At 41.8% G+C, this 18,987-nt stretch overlaps 1 long non-coding RNA gene across 2 annotated transcripts; it reads right to left on the bottom strand.

Moving 5' to 3' along the window:
• Positions 1 to 17,484: 17,484 nt before the first annotated feature.
• On the bottom strand, positions 17,485 to 18,703 carry LOC148028347 (uncharacterized). 2 transcript variants are annotated; one of them, XR_015692577.1, is made up of 3 exons: positions 18,406 to 18,703; positions 18,049 to 18,238; positions 17,485 to 17,517 (listed from the first exon to the last, which is right to left on the bottom strand). It is a non-coding gene; the product is annotated as an uncharacterized LOC148028347 (long non-coding RNA). The 2 variants fall into 2 exon arrangements; XR_015692578.1 differs by lacking the exon at positions 17,485 to 17,517 and adding an exon at positions 17,787 to 17,881.
• Between the last annotated feature and the right edge of the window lie 284 nt (positions 18,704 to 18,987).

Consider the following 18,987-nt stretch of genomic DNA (forward strand, 5'->3'; position numbering starts at 1 on the left):
AAACAACAACTACTACTACTACAATAACAACATACAAGAAAAGAAGAAACTACTACTACTACTACTACTACTACTACTACTACTACTACTAACAAGAAAATAAAAAAAAACTACTACTTATACCACTACTACAACAACAACAACAAATAGGAAAACTAAACAACAATAAACAAGAAAACAAAAAAATCTATTACTACTACTACAACAACAGCAACAACAACAGCAAACAAGAAATTCACTACTACTACTACAATCATGACTACAACTACATCTATGACTACGACTACGACTATGACAAACCACTACCACTACCACTACCACTATAATAAACAAGAAAAAAAGAAAAAAAGAAAAACAACAAAAACAACAACTACTACAATAACAACAAACAAGAAAAGAAGAAAAAACTATTACTACTACAAAAAAAACAAGAAAACTAAACAACAATCAACAAAAAAAGAAAAAAAACTACTACTACTACTACTACAACAAACAAGAAAACAACGATTACTACTACTAGTACTACTACTACAACAACAAATAAGAAAACAACTATTACTACTACTAGTACTACTACTACAATCACGACTACGATGACTACAACCACGACTATGACTACCACAACAACTCTCTCTCTCTCTACCACTACCACTACCACTACCACTACCACTACCACTACCACTACCACTACAATAAACAAGAATAGAAGAAAAATCAACAACAACAATAGTTACTACTACTACTACTACTACAACAACAACAAACAAGAAAAGAAGAAAAAACTACTACTACTACCACTATTACAATAACAACAAGCAAGAAAACTAAACAACAACAAAAACAAACAAGAAAACTACTACTACTACTACTACTACTACTACTACTACTACTACTACTACTACTACTACTACTACTACTACTACCACCATGACTACGATGACTATGACTACCACAACAACAAACCACTACCGCTACAATAAACAAGAAAAGAAGAAAAGAAAAAAAAAAGAGAAGAAACAACAACAACAACAACAACTACTACTACTACTATGTAATGTGTCCACTTGTTGTCTTCAGGACATGTCTTAGCACTCCATCGCAAAGGATGTCTAGAAAGCTCCGCCCGGCACTCCCATGGAATGTTACAAGGTTTACGATCTAGGACTTTCCGCGTCTGCCACGTAGTAGAAGTATTCTGGCCATTCCCACTTAGGACCGACCTGAATCAGGGTTTTTACTATTGGCCATTTCCTAATGGCAACTAGCGTTGAACCCGAGCGAACTACTCTACGTAGAAATGCCAAGTATGAAGCGGATTCACGCCGCACTTGGTTCAAGGTGAATGGGAAACGAGAGGGATGCAAGGCTCGACCTCTCTACCATAAGGCATAGTCCCATTCCGTTCCCCTAAAAAAACGTAAATCGGGATTATTATAACTTAGACTCTAGATCAGTGCCCTTGCTATTGGTGCCCTTTGAAAACGATCTTCTTGTTGTCCATCGTGATTGAGAAAAGTTCCCAGCCAACCGGGACCACCCATCTGTAGGACATACCCATGGCCACATCCATCGCACTTTCCTCAAGTTGTTTTAATTATCTAATTAACAACCACATTTAGTTGGACATGCATCAAACAGCTTCCTTAATTAGTCCATTAGGCACTGGTTCCTTCACATAATCATAGCACTTGACATAGAAAAACAATGTCAAACAAGTTCCTTTTCAACAACTTATCATATTTATCTTTGAAATACATAAAGTCCAGCCCGTAGCCTTATCCATAATCCGCTCGAAGGCTATCCAGCAATCCATAGGGATTACTAATCTAAGATTTTGCCCATAGACTAGTATACGGGCCTAGAGATCCAAACCTGAGTCACATTGGCCTCTTGTGCAGGGCCCGGAAGGTGAGGGATTTACGCCGACCAGAGCCCCCTCTAGCACCCAAGCTTCCTCCTGCTCCAAGTAGGGCTCAACAGAGAGACCTTTTGCGACGAGTTCAGTCCACCTTCCCGGTGCGGTTAACAACCTCCTTGGTTAGGGTTAGGCAGGCAGTCGGGGGTAACTGAAGCTGCCTCTCCCTTCAGACCTTCAACATGAAGCATTAGATATCTTTTCATCCTTTAATTCTTTGAGCAAACAAAGCAAAATAGTGCTCTTAAAAACTGTTACAAGCACAATCATTTCCATTGGTTGTTATTTTTGGCCAACTCCTAAGGAGTGAATCCTTATTTCCGAATGCATCCAACACTAGATCCAAGATTAATTGAGACTTGGCAAGGTCCCCAAGGGTTTGTCTGTTAACCCTTATATCCTTGGGTTAGGGCCATACCCTATTAACCTAACTTAACCAAAACCTTAAATGCTATTAGCAATAAAAATGTTATTTCAATTTATTGATTGGTCCTGAAGCTATCACAGAAAGGTAAGGACTGTCGCTTTTGCCACTCGATGATGGTGATGCGGAGGAAAGCTTCACCATCAGCCACTAATGCAATTATCTGGAAGAGCTGCTCCCTGAGGGACTCCCAATCACAACAACAGATGTAGCTGGACCTACTACAAGTTCTATATTGCCTCGTGTGTCTTCAAATAGCTCAAGAGGCTATATACGAAGGCTTAAGAGATTCGCTCATTGCAGGTCGTCCGCCTCTTCTGATCCAGTGAGTCGCAAATAAACAAAGTCCACTCCCATTCCTCTCTCTGTAATCAATGCTTCATCGTTGTTGCCTCTTCCTTCTTTAGAATCGTTCCATCACTGTCATCTGCATAACAATAAGCTGATAGGTCTTCTGCTTTGATCGCCGCTTCGTCTTCTTCATCATGATCCCTTTAATCATCACCTTCAGAGCTCTTTTGATAGTTGTCCCCCTCATCCACTACAATTCCCTCTGCTTTTCCTGGTCTTCCCTTCTCCTCCCAGCATTCGATCCTCTTCCTTCCTTCCTTCCTGATCTCTACCTCATCTCTGCTTCATGCTGCTGTGATGTAACTTCTGATAAGTGTTGCTGAGTTTCAGCAATCGGATGTTTCTGCTTTGCAATCTCAGTAGCTAACTTGGCTTCTGCTTCTCCCATGCTTGAATTTTCTTAGTTGACTTTTTCTCTTGCTTGGCAACCTCCTAACATAGGGCATTGGATTCAGCTTTCTTGTAACAACTGCGTATTGGTATCTTTCAAATGTTGCAAGCAACCAATGTCCTTAGCAACCACAACACCTTCAGAAATTGCTATCTTTCCTACTCTAGGCTCCCCTCTTCGATCCTCGTCTTTACATCCTTATGCTTTGCTGAAGGCTTCGTCCTCCTCTTTTGAGCTTCCTCTTCCTTATTCTCATCGTTCCCCCTTCCTCCGTCCTGAACTCCATTGTTCTCCCCAAAAAGCCCCCTTTCAAAATAGCCATCCGTGGCTTTTCCTTCCCCAGGCTAAATTTTCCATAGTCATAGCGCAACCCAAGTCCAAGGTCTTGAGTTGAATCATCAGGAGTAAACGTGTGATTGTCATGATTGTAAGTCCCAATCACATAGAAATCCAACTTGGTATTATCCATGCTGGCCTTAAGGACATGTTTCACAGTGTCCCCATAAATGGAGGTATCAACACCTGTAGAATCACCCGAAACTAGGATAGGATAAAAATCCAGGCATTCCCACATGCCATGCCTTCTACTTGATGCAGATAATGGTCTTGCAGTGACCAATTTATGAAATCAGAGCTGTGATAGATGATGGCAATGCCAGTCTGGTCAACTTTAGATCCAATACCCAGCCTCTATAACCCATCAGCTCCGACTCAAGCAGTTGTAGGGTCACCAAAATCTGTCGGAAGGACGCCTGTGGGAGGCACAAGAACAGGATTCCCAGCATATTTGGTCCAGTTTCGGAGAAGGAAATCTGAAGAATCCTCAGGAAGTGCTACAGTCTGCACTTGTACGGATTCATTAGTAGATCCTGTATAGATGATCACAGGAGTACCATTTTTCCCGGAAAGTTGCAGAGCCTGTCCAAACACCCCGAATGTCGTACCACTGGTCAGGCTCCATCGCATAATCAAGGTATAGCCAGTGGATGAGATCAACCGATATTGCATGCCCCAAAATACTATCATATCCCCCATGTCAACATAGTCAAGGATAAGGGAACTCCAAGATTACTCATTGCGTTGTGGCAGGCAGTCAAACGTGTGCTGAACATCAAGCAAGCTCCCACATTTGGCATACATATCTACCAGTGTACTTCGATCTGCATCTCTTTGAAACAGTTTAGTACTTCCTCACAAATCCTATAATTGGCATATCCTGAAATAAGTGTAGCCCATGAGACTGCATCTCGAGTTACCAATCTATCAAAAACTCCCTGTTCTTCTACAAGCATGTCACATTTAGCGTACATGTCAACCGGAGCATTACAGATAAGTTCCTCTTGCACCAAACCCCTCTTCACTATATTACCCACGTAGAATAAAAGAGCAAACATAACGACTAAGTATGTACAAAGTATCAAATCCCACACACAAAACTTTTTGGTGGATTCCACACCTTGGATGCGCAGTAGTATGACATCCACCCGCTCTAATCCTGCGCATCCTGCAGATGGGCCAACTACCCATGATCATTATCATCAAGATCCACGAACAGATCAATCTCTTCATTGTGTATTTCTGGTATATCAACAAGATTATTTTTCATATCATCTGTCTCTTCTATTGGAGTTTCTTCTCGTTGCTCTTCTCTTGCAAATTCTTCCAATGCATAATCCTCATCATCTCTTTTCTTGAAAATCTTGATTCTTTTTCCTGAAATAGGCACTCTAAGCACTGTCCCATCCAATTCTGTCAACTCATATGTTGCATTATCAAAGACATGTATGACTATGTACGGTCCAAACCATCTTTTCACCATCTTCCGAAAGTGCAGTATGCTGATTTTCAAGGCTACTATCAAAGACTAATACCCAGTCTCCCTCTTCTATTGCTCTAGGCTGCAAGCGATGCCTGCTGTCAAACCTGTCCTTATTTCTTAGTCTAGCAACCTTCAACCTGTCAATAGCTAGCTGAATATCCTCTAGTCTTCTCTCCAACTGTCGAATTCGAAGAGCTAAGAGCTTCTCTCTCGTCAAATCCTCCTGCCAAGGTAAAACTGACCAAGTCAAAGCACAAGTCTCAGTCGGCATAACCGATTTCTGACCATACATCAACTCTACAGGCATATATCCTGTGGTAACACTGTGAGTCGTACGATTAGCCCACAAAGCAAATGGTAGAAGTCTCGGCCATTCTCCAATCCGTCCTCTGCATGCTTTGGCTAATGCTTTCACTATCGGCAGATGCCCTCTTTCACTCTTTCCATTTCCCTCTGGATTATATGCTGTGTAGAGCCAACTTGATTCCTAGTTGAGAGAAAAACTCCCTATCTTCATTTGCATCCAATTCACCACGATCTGCAGTGATCTTACCCACACAGCCAATAAGAACTTACACACTGCACTAGTGGTCTTCATTCTCAAAGGTCTGCCCTCAACATGATTGGTAAGATCCTCTCTAGCCAAAACAATATATCTCATCTGTGATAGACCCATAGGCATAGTAACCAAGTCAACTACCCACTTATAATGAATGCATAGCGGATAGGTTGGATGAAGCTCATCTCAATGACGCACTACCGAATACATCTGGCAGTCTCTGCAAGTCTCTACAAAGTGAGAAACATCTCTATACATGTCTTTCCACCAATATTTCTCCTTGATTTTCTCATAAGTAGCCCACACTCCTCTATAACTAGCCCAAGGACTCTCATGAAACTCCCTCATCACCTGTAACTGTGTCTCTCTATCGCAGACAACCCGCAAAGGTAATCCACCTCTTTTCTTCGGATGCTTCCAAAGAAATCCATCTTCTTGAACTCTTCATCTGTCCATTCATCTCTTTTGCTTAATGTACTAAGGTACTTGCCAATCTGCAACCAATCTCCAACATAGAGTTCTTCTATGAAAGCCACAATATCATAGACATGGCAAACATGATCAACCATAGTGGCTCCTCTTTTGCAAAAGTAGTGTCTCCTCATCATCATATTTGGCTCTAGATAGCATATCTGCCACCACTGGATTATCCTTCCCTGCTATGTGTTTAAATTCTGGATTTAATGACTTGATGTATGTAATCCATCTCAGCATAGCTATATCCGGAGTAGAGCAACTCGTAATCATACCTATCAATGGCAAGCAATCTGTCTCTACCACAACTGAGGCTCCAATAAAGTACTCCTTGTCACATTTGAGAGCCGTAACAATCCCCAGTAATTCCCTCTTGATTTGCAGATATCTCCTTTGTCTCTCGTTTAGGACTTTCGCCCCAAACCGAATAGCATACTTGTTTCCATCTGCATCATCTTGATCCACAGCCCAACCTATGCCAATTGGACTAGTGTCAACTATTAATACAATAGGCCTTCCGCAATTATAATCTGCTTTCCTGAGAGTAGGAGCAATCTGCAATAACTTTTTCAATTTCCACATGGCTCTAGTGTGGCTCTCATCCCAATAAAATTTCTGCCCCTTTTGAAGCAGCTGATATAAAAAATCTGCTATGTGTCCAAAATGGGGTATCCAAATCATATAAAACACACAAGCTCCAATGAATCTCTGTACCTCCAAAGTGGTAGAACAATACTCCGTAATCTTGCCTATAGCATCCACCTTCTCAGGTGAGGGTTTCCTGCCATAATACCCACACATATGTCCAACAATGACAACCTCATTTACTCCAAAAATAGATTTTTGCCTTGATAGTGTCAAGTTCACTTCTTTTAACCTAGCTAAAATCTTCCCACAAGCTGAAATATGATCAGCCACAAAGTCACTGCATCCCTGCTCATTTAGACTCTCATTCTTCTCTTCTTTTGCACACCCCTTAATGGGCACATCATCCAAGAAAGCCATGGTAAGCTGAGGTATGTAATCACGAAGGACCTTATGCATGGCATTCATCATATGCGCAACAAAATTAGTGGCACCTTGAGGCAAGGTACACATCCTAACAAGCCCAATAGGAGTTCTCATAGTGGTTATGTCCCTGCTTTCCAAAGCCAGCTGAAACTGATCATATCCCGAATACAAATCACCTAAAGAATAGATGGCACGTCCGGCAAATGCTTCTGCAAACTCATCCACAACTGGACCTATACCAACATTCCTGATAGTAACTCTATTTACTGGCTGCATGTCCTGTATAAATCGGAGAGTTCCATTCTTCTTTGGAACCGTAAACCACCTATTTGAGTATGGTGCAAATGAAGGCTCTAGGATTCCCATCCTGATTTTCTCATTCAATAAGTCAATTAGCTTTGGCAAGTGTGCCTTAGGCACTGGAATAGGTCGAAGGTTCCATGGAATATGAGGAATAGTAAAGATCACCATAGGAGCAACAATATCCGGATTCACACATCCAATCTCATGCGGGAAAAAATCAAACCCCCTTCCATGTCGCTCAAGCATCTCCTGAAAGCATTGCTTCTCTGTGGATAGCAAGAAATCACCATTTCCAATTTTTAATTTAGCAAGTGTCTCTGCTGAAAATTTATGGCCTATATGCTCTAGATTCCTCAAAATTGGCTGTTTGACAGCCCTCTCTATTTGCTGATCACTGTCAGGTGGAAGCGGTATAGCTACCGGCTTCACTTTCTTATCCACAATCTTGTATTTCGTGTCAACCCTGGCTCCATTATGATCCTTTGCATTACTCAAATCTTGTTGTAAATCAGCAATTCTGCACTCTAGTGGGCTGAATATCCTTAGTCCTCTGCTCTATGGACTGCATAGGAACAGCCCTAAACTCTATTGGCTGAAAATTTTCAGCCCTTTGTGTCTTTGTAAGCTGATCATAATCAGCCCCGGAAACTCTGTTTTCTGAATTTCTTCAACACTCAATACTTTTTGCTGAGTCACCTCAGCCTCTGACTCTATCTGTGACACAAAATTTGCAATTTCATGAAACATGTCCAGGGATTACACTGATACATTACTGTGACAACTCTGCATATCAGTTTTCAGCATATTTTCCATCTCTGTTATCGATTCTGCACAAATCATACTATCATACATCCCATCTATATGCTCATCATCCTCTAAAATACCTGCATTTTTCAAATTTTTCTCCTTCCTGCATATGTACTACCTGGCAGCTCTAGGCAACTTAGAAGTCTTCTGATAGCTCATCGAACTATTTGCTGAAATCCCAACAAAACAGGAGGAGAGAACACTGCTACCAGGAGGCGAGAACTCCAATCTCCTCTGCTCTGTACCACTGTCGTCTCGCGAAACAGTGGTACCTAATGAAAATCCGAATCCCTCACAGTGGGCAAAGGTGCATCTCTAAGAGTATCCCTGTTTCTAACATGGTTCACACACACAGTCATAAACTGAACTGCTCTCATGCCATCTTTACTGCGAATCTGTGCATAAGCAGATCCATCATTCATTACTTTTGTTTCCATGCGTATCTCTGTGATGAATGGCTGTCCAATAATTATGGGATAAGAGCATGAATCCTGCACAAAGAAATGGAAATCCTCCTCTACATCTCCAATAGAAACCCTGACACTGGGACAAGCAGCATACAAATCACCTGCACTGTTGTTGGCGGCTCTCATACGCCACCCATGCTCTACATCCACAGGCCATCTATTACTTTCATAAACTCCATGAACTATGAGATTAATCTCTGAACCATGATCCACCAAAGCAACATAAGGCACCTGTTTCTCTCCAATTTTTACCCTCGTTTTTGTAGTTGCCCTAGCTCAATGACTCTGCGAAAAGTGACTACGCAATATCAAGACAGGCTCATCAATTTCAGCATAATGCATAGGCTAAACCCTCTTCTCTATCTGTGGAAAAATAGAAGCATTTTCAACCATAACCTCATCCTCATCCTCATCCAACTCCCTAATCAAAACTCCCTGTGTATCAATAGTAGGCAATGCATGTCTTTTCCTCTTCAGGACTTCTTGGAATTGATCTTGAAACTCTCTTTTCGAGATGCCCAAAACCTCAAAAATAGTAAAAGTCACCTCACTGCCAAGTATCTTGTCATTAAAGATTTTCTTCATATCCGTAGATGTTTCAATATCAGATATCAATCTAAACCCTGGCTGCTTTCTCTCTCTAGGCTCTTGCCTTTTCTCTTTCTTTTGAGCATCTTCCATCTGTCATTCTAGCCCTGGTCTCAAAGACAGTCCTGCAATAGGTGGAGTAACAAACTCACCCCCTCTAGTCTTTTTAGCTGCACTTGGATTTTCTTCATCCCTCTTACGCTTCTCCTCAACAAGTACATCTGCTCCCTGAGACTTAGCCAAGTAGGCATAAATAGTGTACTTGTCAACAGGCGAATCCCAACCTGTCTCAAATCTGATGCTAGAGCCTGCACTAGTCAAAACAGTTTGCTGAATTTTTCCCTTGTTTGCCGACTCCATAGTATAAGTCCATAATGCTGATTGATTCTCTGATCCTTTCTCAATCTGAACTCCATATGCAGAAGCATCTCCTCTAGCTGCCACATAAGAAGTACGCGCACCCATGTCATCCACTAATTTCTTCATTCCGCCTTTCCCAAAGTTGGTAGCAAGCGGAGCTCCTGTTTCAGTCAACCAGATTTTACCATCTTGTCCCCAAAATACCAAATTCTTCCTCCTTGCATCCTGAAAAGATTCACAATCCCTGCAATGCTGATGGTCTGTACTATCACACCAAATACATCTTCGATCTCTCCTAGGGGCACTAGGAGCACTCCTAGGTGCAGTAGGAGCACTAGAAGAAATAGTAGGCGCAGTCAAAGCAAACAGCTCTTTCAATTTTCCCACCAATTCTACTTTAAGTGAATCTAGTGTCAAATCCGTTATGCCTTTGATTATGTCATCAAGAGAGGAAGGCACCAATGGAGTGGATGGGTTTGGAGCAGAAGGAGATGGCATCGGTCTTGGAACAGGAGGAATGGGAGGAGTAGAAACAGTAGGCACTGGCATATGCCAAGAAACTGGCTGAGGAAGAGAAGAAATAACAGGGGTAGAAGCAGGCATAGGAGCAGAAGATGGTGTCGGTGTCATAGATCCATTCTGTAGGCGGGTCTTCCATATCCTCCTCTTGGTCAAAGTCGAGACTACATCCTGAGCATCTTGCCAATCTGTTTTAAGACCCATAGGCTTCGTGCGATCCTCAAGAAGCTCTCCTAATTCTTCCTAAAGAGCAGGATCTGCAGCTTGCAAGAAAAGCTCAACTTTCTCAACATCCAATGCTCTTTGTTCAATGGCATCAAGCTGACTATGCCTCTCTTCAAATTCTCATATCAACTCTGAAGCAGCTAGACCTTTATTTGCCATGTGACCCACTCTCAGAATGACCACCGTGTAGCCATCCCAAAGTCCTCAAGGAAATACTCTTCTTTCAGGGCCTTCTTAAAATCTTGCCAATGCGAATTTTGAATAAAAAGATCAGTCACTTTTGCCCTCAAGGCGGGTGTGACAAGACGAAGGAAATACTTACTCATAAGTCCAGCTGGTACTCCAAAAAATCCCATCTTGATCTCATATGTCTTCAAGTAAGCTGAAACATTACGACCATCAAATAGCTTCTTCTCATTCTCAACTGCTTCAATCGCCTTAGTCGCGTTGATTGCATTCTCCTACTCCGAATATAGTTGCCTTTGCTGAGACAACTATTGTTGATGTAATTCCTACTGCTGCTGCATATACAATTGTGTCTGCTAATTTTGAAGCTACATATACATAGACATATTCTGTAAAATTTGCTTTAAATCATCTGTTGAAGTACTTGAAGTAGCAGTCAATGATGGAGTTGAAGTAGAGGACAAAGCAGGAATCGTAGAAGAGGCTAAAACTGATGCTGAAGTATCTCCCATCTTGAAATTCATGCGACACTTTCACGTCGGGTTCACCAAAGATGTCAAAGGGTTTTCAAAAGTAAAGTCGCGACCACAGAGAACCTTGACTAATTTCAGGATAGAAGATCAATCAAGCAAGTTCACGATTCAATTTGAAAGAACGTCACCTCAATTTCAGATAATGGCCCTATAATCAACTTGTTCAAGCCTTTTGGTCTCTTGAATGTGGCAAATAGACCTGAATGTATTCAATACTAGCTGCACTTCACCCATTTGAATACAACCCTGTTCAACATCAACAGCTTCAGCTTCATTAAAAAAAACAAATTCAATTTACAAACCGACTGTTCAAAAACTGAAGTCCTTCATGTCCCTTTGATATGCCCTCAAGGCCTCTTCTTATGGTCAAAGCTCACAAGGAATAAAGATAGTCCAACATCTCACAAGATCTTATTGATCTCTGTATCATGTCAATTTTGACATGTGTACACTCCATCAAGTGGCTTGTAGCACTGGTAGAAGCTATACAGGGAGCTGCACCTGAAAAATCTGTCGAGTGCACACAATTACAGACTGTGCTACTTCCTCATTTGCAAGGCAAGGCATGGAATGCAGATTGTGCTACTTGGCTGATTGCAAGATGATGAATAGAATATGGAAAGTAGCAGAACCAAAGAATATGGTTCGAACATGCTTTTCCTTAGGTAGGCATTCAACATGATTAGTGGCTTTGACAACTGCTACATCCAGATCCTTGTAATCACTGTTGATCTGTGCAAGACCAACAATTGTGGAATCCTTGATGGCACCTAAGACCTTTCTTTAGACTATCCTGAGTAGAACCTCCTGACATGATATTAGGCTAAGAGACTGCAGATCACCATAAAGAAGCCTTGAATCTGTGCCTAGACTGTTTTAGCTACCTGCAAAAGACCTCCTTTGGAAGATTTGAAGAGATGATGAGCTTTGAGAATGGAGAACCGCAAGTTCAACAAAATTCTCATGCTTCCTATGGTGCAAACCAATTGTCCTCCACAAGTGCAAGCCTAAACCCTGTCAAATCAATATTCAAAATTTTCTCCAGCCCAGCTTGCTCCAGAAATTGAGTAATATCATCTATGCTCAACTGCTTAATGTATGGCATAAAATTCTAGGGATTCAGTGTGAAAGCAGACCCCTTCTGGTCCTGTCCATTTGGAGGAAAGTCCACTATACTTTCCACATACTTGCTACATGATAAAGTCAGTAATGAAGTGAACAACTCTTCCTGTTTGTGGATCCTTCACGCATGCTTTTCCATGCCTTTTAAAACTAGGAAGACATTCTAGCTCTCCTTCTCAGCATTTCCCATTTTCTATGCAAGGAAAACAGGAGCCTGCATCATCATCTGAGAAGTTGTCACACAAAGGTAAGGACTGTCGCTTTTGCCACTCGATGATGGTGATGCGGAGGAAATACTATGGCTGCAACAGCCACTACTGCGATTATCTGGAAGAGCTGCTCCCTGAGGGACTCCCAATCACAACAACAGATGTAGCTGGACCTACTACAAGTTCTATATTCCCTTGTGTGTCTTCAGATAGCTCAAAAGGCTATATACGAAGGCTTATGAGATTCGGTCACCTGCAGGTCTTCTGCCTCTTCTGATCCAGTGAGTCACGAATAAACAAAAGCCACTCCCATTCCTCTCTCTGTAATCAATGCTTCATCGTTGTAACCTCTTCCTTCTTTAGAATCGTTCCATCATTGTCATCTGCATAACAGTAAGCTGATAGGTCTTCTACTTTGATCGCCGCTTCATCTTCTTCATCATGATCCCTTTAATCATCACCTTCAGAGCTCTTCTGATAGTTGTCCCCCTCATCCACTACGATTCCCTCTACTTTTCCTGGTCTTCCCTTCTCCTCCCAGCATTCGATCCTCTTCCTTCCTTCCTTCTTGATCGCTACTTCATCTCTGCTTCATGCTGTTGTGATGTAACTTCTGATAAGCATTGCTGAGTTTCAGTAATCTGATGTTTCTGCTTTGCAATCTCAACAGCTAACTTGGCTTCTGCTTCTCCCATGTTTGAATTTTCTTAGTTGACTTTTTCTATCGCTTGGCAACCTCCTAACACAGGGCACTGGATTCAGCTTTCTCGTAACAACCGCGTATTGGTATCTTTCTCGTAACAACCGCGTATTGGCACCTTCAGAAATTGCTGTCTTTCCTACTCTAGGCTCCCCTCTTCGATCCTCATCTTTACATCCTTATGCTTTGCTGAAGGCTTCATCCTCCTCTTTTGAGCTTAACACCATATTGGAGAATATGGGAATTTTCCATAAGTTTGGGACATGTGGTCAAATCTTTGAATTTCTCATAACTTGAACACTATAACTCCAAATTGAGTGCTCTATACCTCAATAGATTCCATTTTTCAAGTGCTTTCCAATGATAGGTCACATCATATGGTTTTGAGAAACTTATGGGCATGTTATCCGGGTGCCACCTTTTTAGTATTCAAAAAATGGGAATTGGGAGATTCCCAAACTCACTAATATTGTGTTGCTTCCTCTTCCTTATTCTCATCGTTTCCCCTTCCTCCGTCCTGAACTCCATTGTTCCCCCCAAAAAGCCCCCTTTCAAAATAGCCATCCGTGGCTTTTCCTTCCCTAGGCTAAATTTGCCATAGTCATAGCGCAACCCAAGTCCAAGGTCTTGAGTTGAATCATCAGGAGTAAACGTGTGATTGTCATGATTGTAAGTCCCAATCACATAGAAATCCAACTTGGTATTATCCATGCTGGCCTTAAGGACATGTTTCACAGTGTCTCCATAAATGGAGGTATCAACACCTGCAGAATCACTCGAAACTAGGATAGGATAAAAATCCAGGCATTCCCACATGCTAGTGCCTTCTACTTGATGCAGATAATGGTCTTGCAATGACCAATTTATGAAATCAGAGCTGTGATAGATGATGGCAATGCCAGTCTGGTCAACTTTAGATCCAATACCCAGCCTCTATAACCCATCAGCTCCGACTCAAGCAATTGTAGGGTCACAGAAATCTGTTGGAAGTATGCCTGTGGGAGGCACAAGAACATGATTCCCAGCATATTTAGTCCAATTTCGGAGAAGGAAATCTGAAGAATCCTCAGGAAGTGCTACATCTTGCACTTGTACGGATTCATTAGTAGATCCTGTATAGATTATCACAGGAGTACCATTTTTCCAAGAAAGTTGCAGAGCTTGTCCAAACACCCCGAATGTCGTACCACTGGTCAGGCTCCATGGCATAATCAAGGTATAGCCAGTGGATGAGATCAACCAAGATTGCATGCCCCAGAATACTGTCATATCCCCCATGTCAACATAGTCAAGGATAAGGGAACTCCAAGATTACTCATTGCGTTGTGGCAGGCAGTCAAACGTGTGCTGAACATCAAGCAAGCTCCCACATTTGGCATACATATCCACCAGTGTACTTCGATCTGCATCTCTTTGAAACAGTTTAGTACTTCCTCACAAAGCCCATAATTGGCATATCCTGAAATAAGTGTAGCCCATGAGACTGCATCTCGAGTTACCAATCTATCAAAAACTCCCTGTTCTTCTACAAGCATGTCACATTTAGCGTACATGTCAACCAGAGCATTACAGATAAGTTCCTCTTGCACCAAACCCCTCTTCACTATATTACCCACGTAGAATAAAAGAGCAAACATAACGACTAAGTATGTACAAAGTATCAAATCCCACACACAAAACTTTTTGGTGGATTCCACACCTTGGATGCGCAGCAGTACGACAGCGTGTTGGCAACTGATGGCAGCGGCATCCTGCGACAGCTTTTCGAGCTCCTTTCCTCCACAGCAGCGACTGGCTAAAGCAGAATTTCTTTCCTTTGCCACACGGTCAACCTTACGCTCTCTCTCACAGCCCTCAATTTCAGCGTGATCCCTCTCAACTTCTTCCTTCCTTGGTCTGGGCAGCGTTACGCTCAGCTCCCTTCCTCCCTTGCCATAACTATGGCTTTTATATCTAGAGGGAGAGGTACCTCCCTCCCTCCACATGGCCATATGCATGGCCTCCACCCCCTTGTGAGCTCCAACAAGGATGCTCAGTCATCCTTGCTATACCCCTCTCCTCCAGCACGACTGTCGGCTAGGGGAAAGAGGGGATAATACTAAAACAATTTACGATAATTCAGTTATTATCCTTATGACTTCTTCCCACGAGGGGATTCATGCAACATATGCAGTTTCATAAAACCATAGTCTCGGTTCTGCCAATGTAGATCGTGTTTTAATTTCGTACCATCCGAGACCCACTACCTGTATTGTCTTGCGTGAGTATCACAGGGTCTAGATATTGAAAATGTTACAACTACTACTACAATAACAACAAACAAGAAAAGAAGAAAAAACTAATACTACAACAACAACAACAACAAACAAGAAAACTAAACAAAAATAAATAAGAAAATTAAAAAAACTACTACTACTACTACTACAAAAAACAAGAAAACTACTATTACTACTACTAGTACTACTACTACAATCATGACTACGACGACTACGACCATGAGTACGACTACCACAACAACAACAAACTAGAAGAGAAGAAATTAAAAAACAACTACCACTACCACTACTACTACAACAACTATCACAACAACACTACAACATATAGACCCAATAGCGACGTTTAAAGCGACGAAATTAGTCACGGAAAAAATTATCCCCGTCATCGCTATTCGCGTCGCTATTAGCGACGCGATCGATTCGTCGCTATATGCATCGCTATAAGCGTCGCTATATACGTCGCTATTTGCGTCGCTATTAGCGTCACTATTTGCGTCGCTAACCCAATTAGCGACGCAAATAGCGACGCATATAGCGACGCATATAGCGACGCTTATAGCGACGGTTGCAGAGTAAATTTGCGACGGAAATAGCGACGGTTACAGAGGGGGAAAAAAATAGGTGGCAGGGCATACAGCCCTGCCACCCTTCTAGCTATATGCACTAAATATTCTTGCATAATTCATTTGCCAATGTCAGCTACGTCTAATGTCGCAAAAATTGTGTATCAGATTATTTAAAAAAAACTGAATCCTTTGATTGCAAAAGCAAGATATAATTAATTCGAAAAGGTATTTCGCAAGGAGCTTTTTCATCACTTGCTTAGGCCTGAGAAGAAAAAGAGATTGTGATTACAAAAGCTAGATATAATCAATTCAAAAAAGTATTAATCAAGGAGCTTTTTTATCACTCGTTAGGCCCAAGAAAAAGAGCTTCACTTCAAGCTTTCATTATAGTCAGAACCCTGAGGTATGAATAAGTCCCATTGATCTTCTGCTTACTCCAGCTTATTCTCCCCCTTCTCAAACTCCATTTCTTGAGCTCAGATTAGTTACTGTACTCCAAGTAGATCCATGAAACAAACAAATTTCTCTTTACCAAGTGATTTGGTGAAGATATCGGCTACCTGGTCTTGTGTCTTCACATGAAGTAGATCAATCTGTCCTACAAGTATCATTTCTCTGATGAAATCGTAATGAATCTCTATGTGTTTGGATCTAGCATGATAGACGGGGTTGCTAGTTAGTATCCATATACACCTCAGGTTGTATACATAACCCTCATGCTACTCCATATATACCTCTTCAAGCAAGTCACCATTCATGAATGCATTTTTGACATCCACTTTTCATAATTTTCAGCCCTTAGAAGCCACTAATGCAGTGACTATTCTCACCATTTCCATCTTAGCAACCGAGCTGAAAGTCTCCTCATAATCTAGGCTGTATTGATGTGCATATCCGTTTGTAACGAGCCGGGCTTTATACATTTCCAACAAACCATCTGACTTGCATTTCTCTTTATAAACCCATTTGCTTAAAGACATCAAGTACCTCATCCTTGTACTTCCGAATGTACAGCCATGCGTATCAGTTGAAATCATCTATCCAACCGACACTAGATTCTTGCAAATTTTGTTCTGCCATCTATCCAATCGACAATAGATTCTTGGTAATAGAAGGTACACGTAGTACATCATGTAGGCTCTTCTTTCTATCGTCATAGCTGTAGCAGTCTACCTTCCTACTGGTGGGCTATCTCACACTTGTCCCTGCTTAGTTTCCATCTCCTCTTCTTCTCTAGTGGTCATTGTGCTCTATGGGGAGTACCTGTTGCTGCACTAGAGGAGGCTCCACCTTGTACTCCAGGTGGCGGGCTTTGGCATGAGGCCTCTCCATGGCCAAGAAATGGGGACATGCTTGCTTGGTGCCTGCCACGCAAGCTCGAGGAGGGCAAGATGGAGAAGAGACAGAGGTTGGCTTCTCCTTTGTAGTTGTCCCCTCTCTTTTAGTGGATGTGCTGGCAATGGTAGTGGCAATGGCAGCTTCTCTCTCTCCCTCCCTCTCTCTCAATCTCCCTTGTGTTGATTTGTCTCCCTTCTTCTCTCTATACATCTATTCATCAACAAAAATAAAAAGAGAAGTAAATAAAAGAGAAAAACAAAGAGAGAATATATAATACATTTACCTCAAAGCTTGAAGAAGAATCCTTTCGCACTTCTCTCCTTCTTCTTCTTCTCCTTCACGGGTTCCCTCATTCTTCTTTGCAGTTGTCCCCTCTATTTTTGTGGTGGATTGGCGGTGGCAGTGACCTCTCTCTCTCTCTCTCTCTCAATCTCCCTTGCGTACGTTGATCTCTCTCACTTTTTCTCTCTATACACTCTTCATCAACAAAAAGAAAGAGAGAAGTAAAGAAAAGAGAAAAACAAAGAGAGAATAGATAATGCACTTACCTCAAAGCTTGAAGAAGGATCCCTTCGCGCTACTCTTCTTCTTCTTCTTCTCCTTCACGGGTTCCCTCCTTCTTCTTTGCAAAGGTCCCCTCTCTTTTTGTGGTGGGTTGGTGGTGGCAGCAACCTCTCTCTCTCTCTCTCAATCTCCCTTGCGCATGTTGATCTCTCTCACTTCTTCTCTCTATACACTCTTCATCAACAAAAAGAAAGAGAGAAGTAAAGAAAAGAGAAAAACAAAGAGAGAAGAGATAATGCACTTATCTCAAAGCTTGAAGAACAAAGAGAAAAACAAGGAGAGAATAGATAATGCACTTATCTAAAAGAGAAAAACAAAGAGAGAATAGATAATGCACTTACCTCAAAGCTTGAAGAAGAATCCCTTCGCGCTACTCTCCTTCTTCTTCTTCTCCTTCACGGGTTCCCTCCTTCTTCTTTGCAGTTGTCCCCTCTCTTTTTGTGGTGGATTGGTGGTGGCAGCGACCTCTCTCTCTCTCTCTCAATCTCCCTTGCGCATGTTGATCTCTCTCACTTCTTCTCTCTATATACTCTTCATCAACAAAAAGAAAGAGAGACGTAAAGAAAAGAGAAAAACAAAGAGAGAAGAGATAATGCACTTACCTCAAAGCTTGAAGAACAAAGAGAAAAACAAAGAGAGAATAGATAATGCACTTATCTCAAAGAGAAAAACAAAGAGAGAATAGATAATGCACTTACCTCAAAGCTTGAAGAAGAATCCCTTCGCGCTTCTCTCCTTCTTCTTCTTCTCCTTCACGGGCTCCCTCCTTCTTCTTTGCAGTTGTCCCCTCTCTTTTTGTGGTGGATTGGCGGTGGCAGCGACCTCTCTCTCTCTCTCTCTCTCTCTCTCTCTCTCTCTCTCTCAATCTCCCTTGTACATGTTGATCTATCTCACTTCTTCTCTCAATACACTCATCAACAAAAAGAAAGAGACAAGTAAAGAAAAGAGAAAAACAAAGAGAGAATAGATAATGCACTTACCTCAAAGCTTGAAGAAGAATCCCTTCGTATTTCTCTCATTTTTTTCTTATTCGGGAGTTCCTTCCTTCTCCTTTACACTTGTCTCCTCCCTCTTCATGGATGGTGGCAGTGGGAACGGCCTCTCTCTCTCTCTCTCTCTCTCTCTCTCTCTCTCTCTCTCTCTCTCTCTCTCTCTTGCTTGTTTACAAACCTGTAAAATGCCATGCTCGGATTTTGACAAATTTTTATGAAGCCCCTCTCTCTCCTGTTTTTTATTTCTCTCCATCTCTCTCTTCCTTCCCCTTCCTAGTTCTCTCTATT

The sequence above is a fragment of the Lygodium microphyllum genome, chromosome 12 (assembly GCF_053477565.2).
Source record: "Lygodium microphyllum isolate KBCC chromosome 12, Lygodium_microphyllum_v1.1.10, whole genome shotgun sequence".
Classification (NCBI taxonomy): domain Eukaryota; kingdom Viridiplantae; phylum Streptophyta; class Polypodiopsida; order Schizaeales; family Lygodiaceae; genus Lygodium; species Lygodium microphyllum.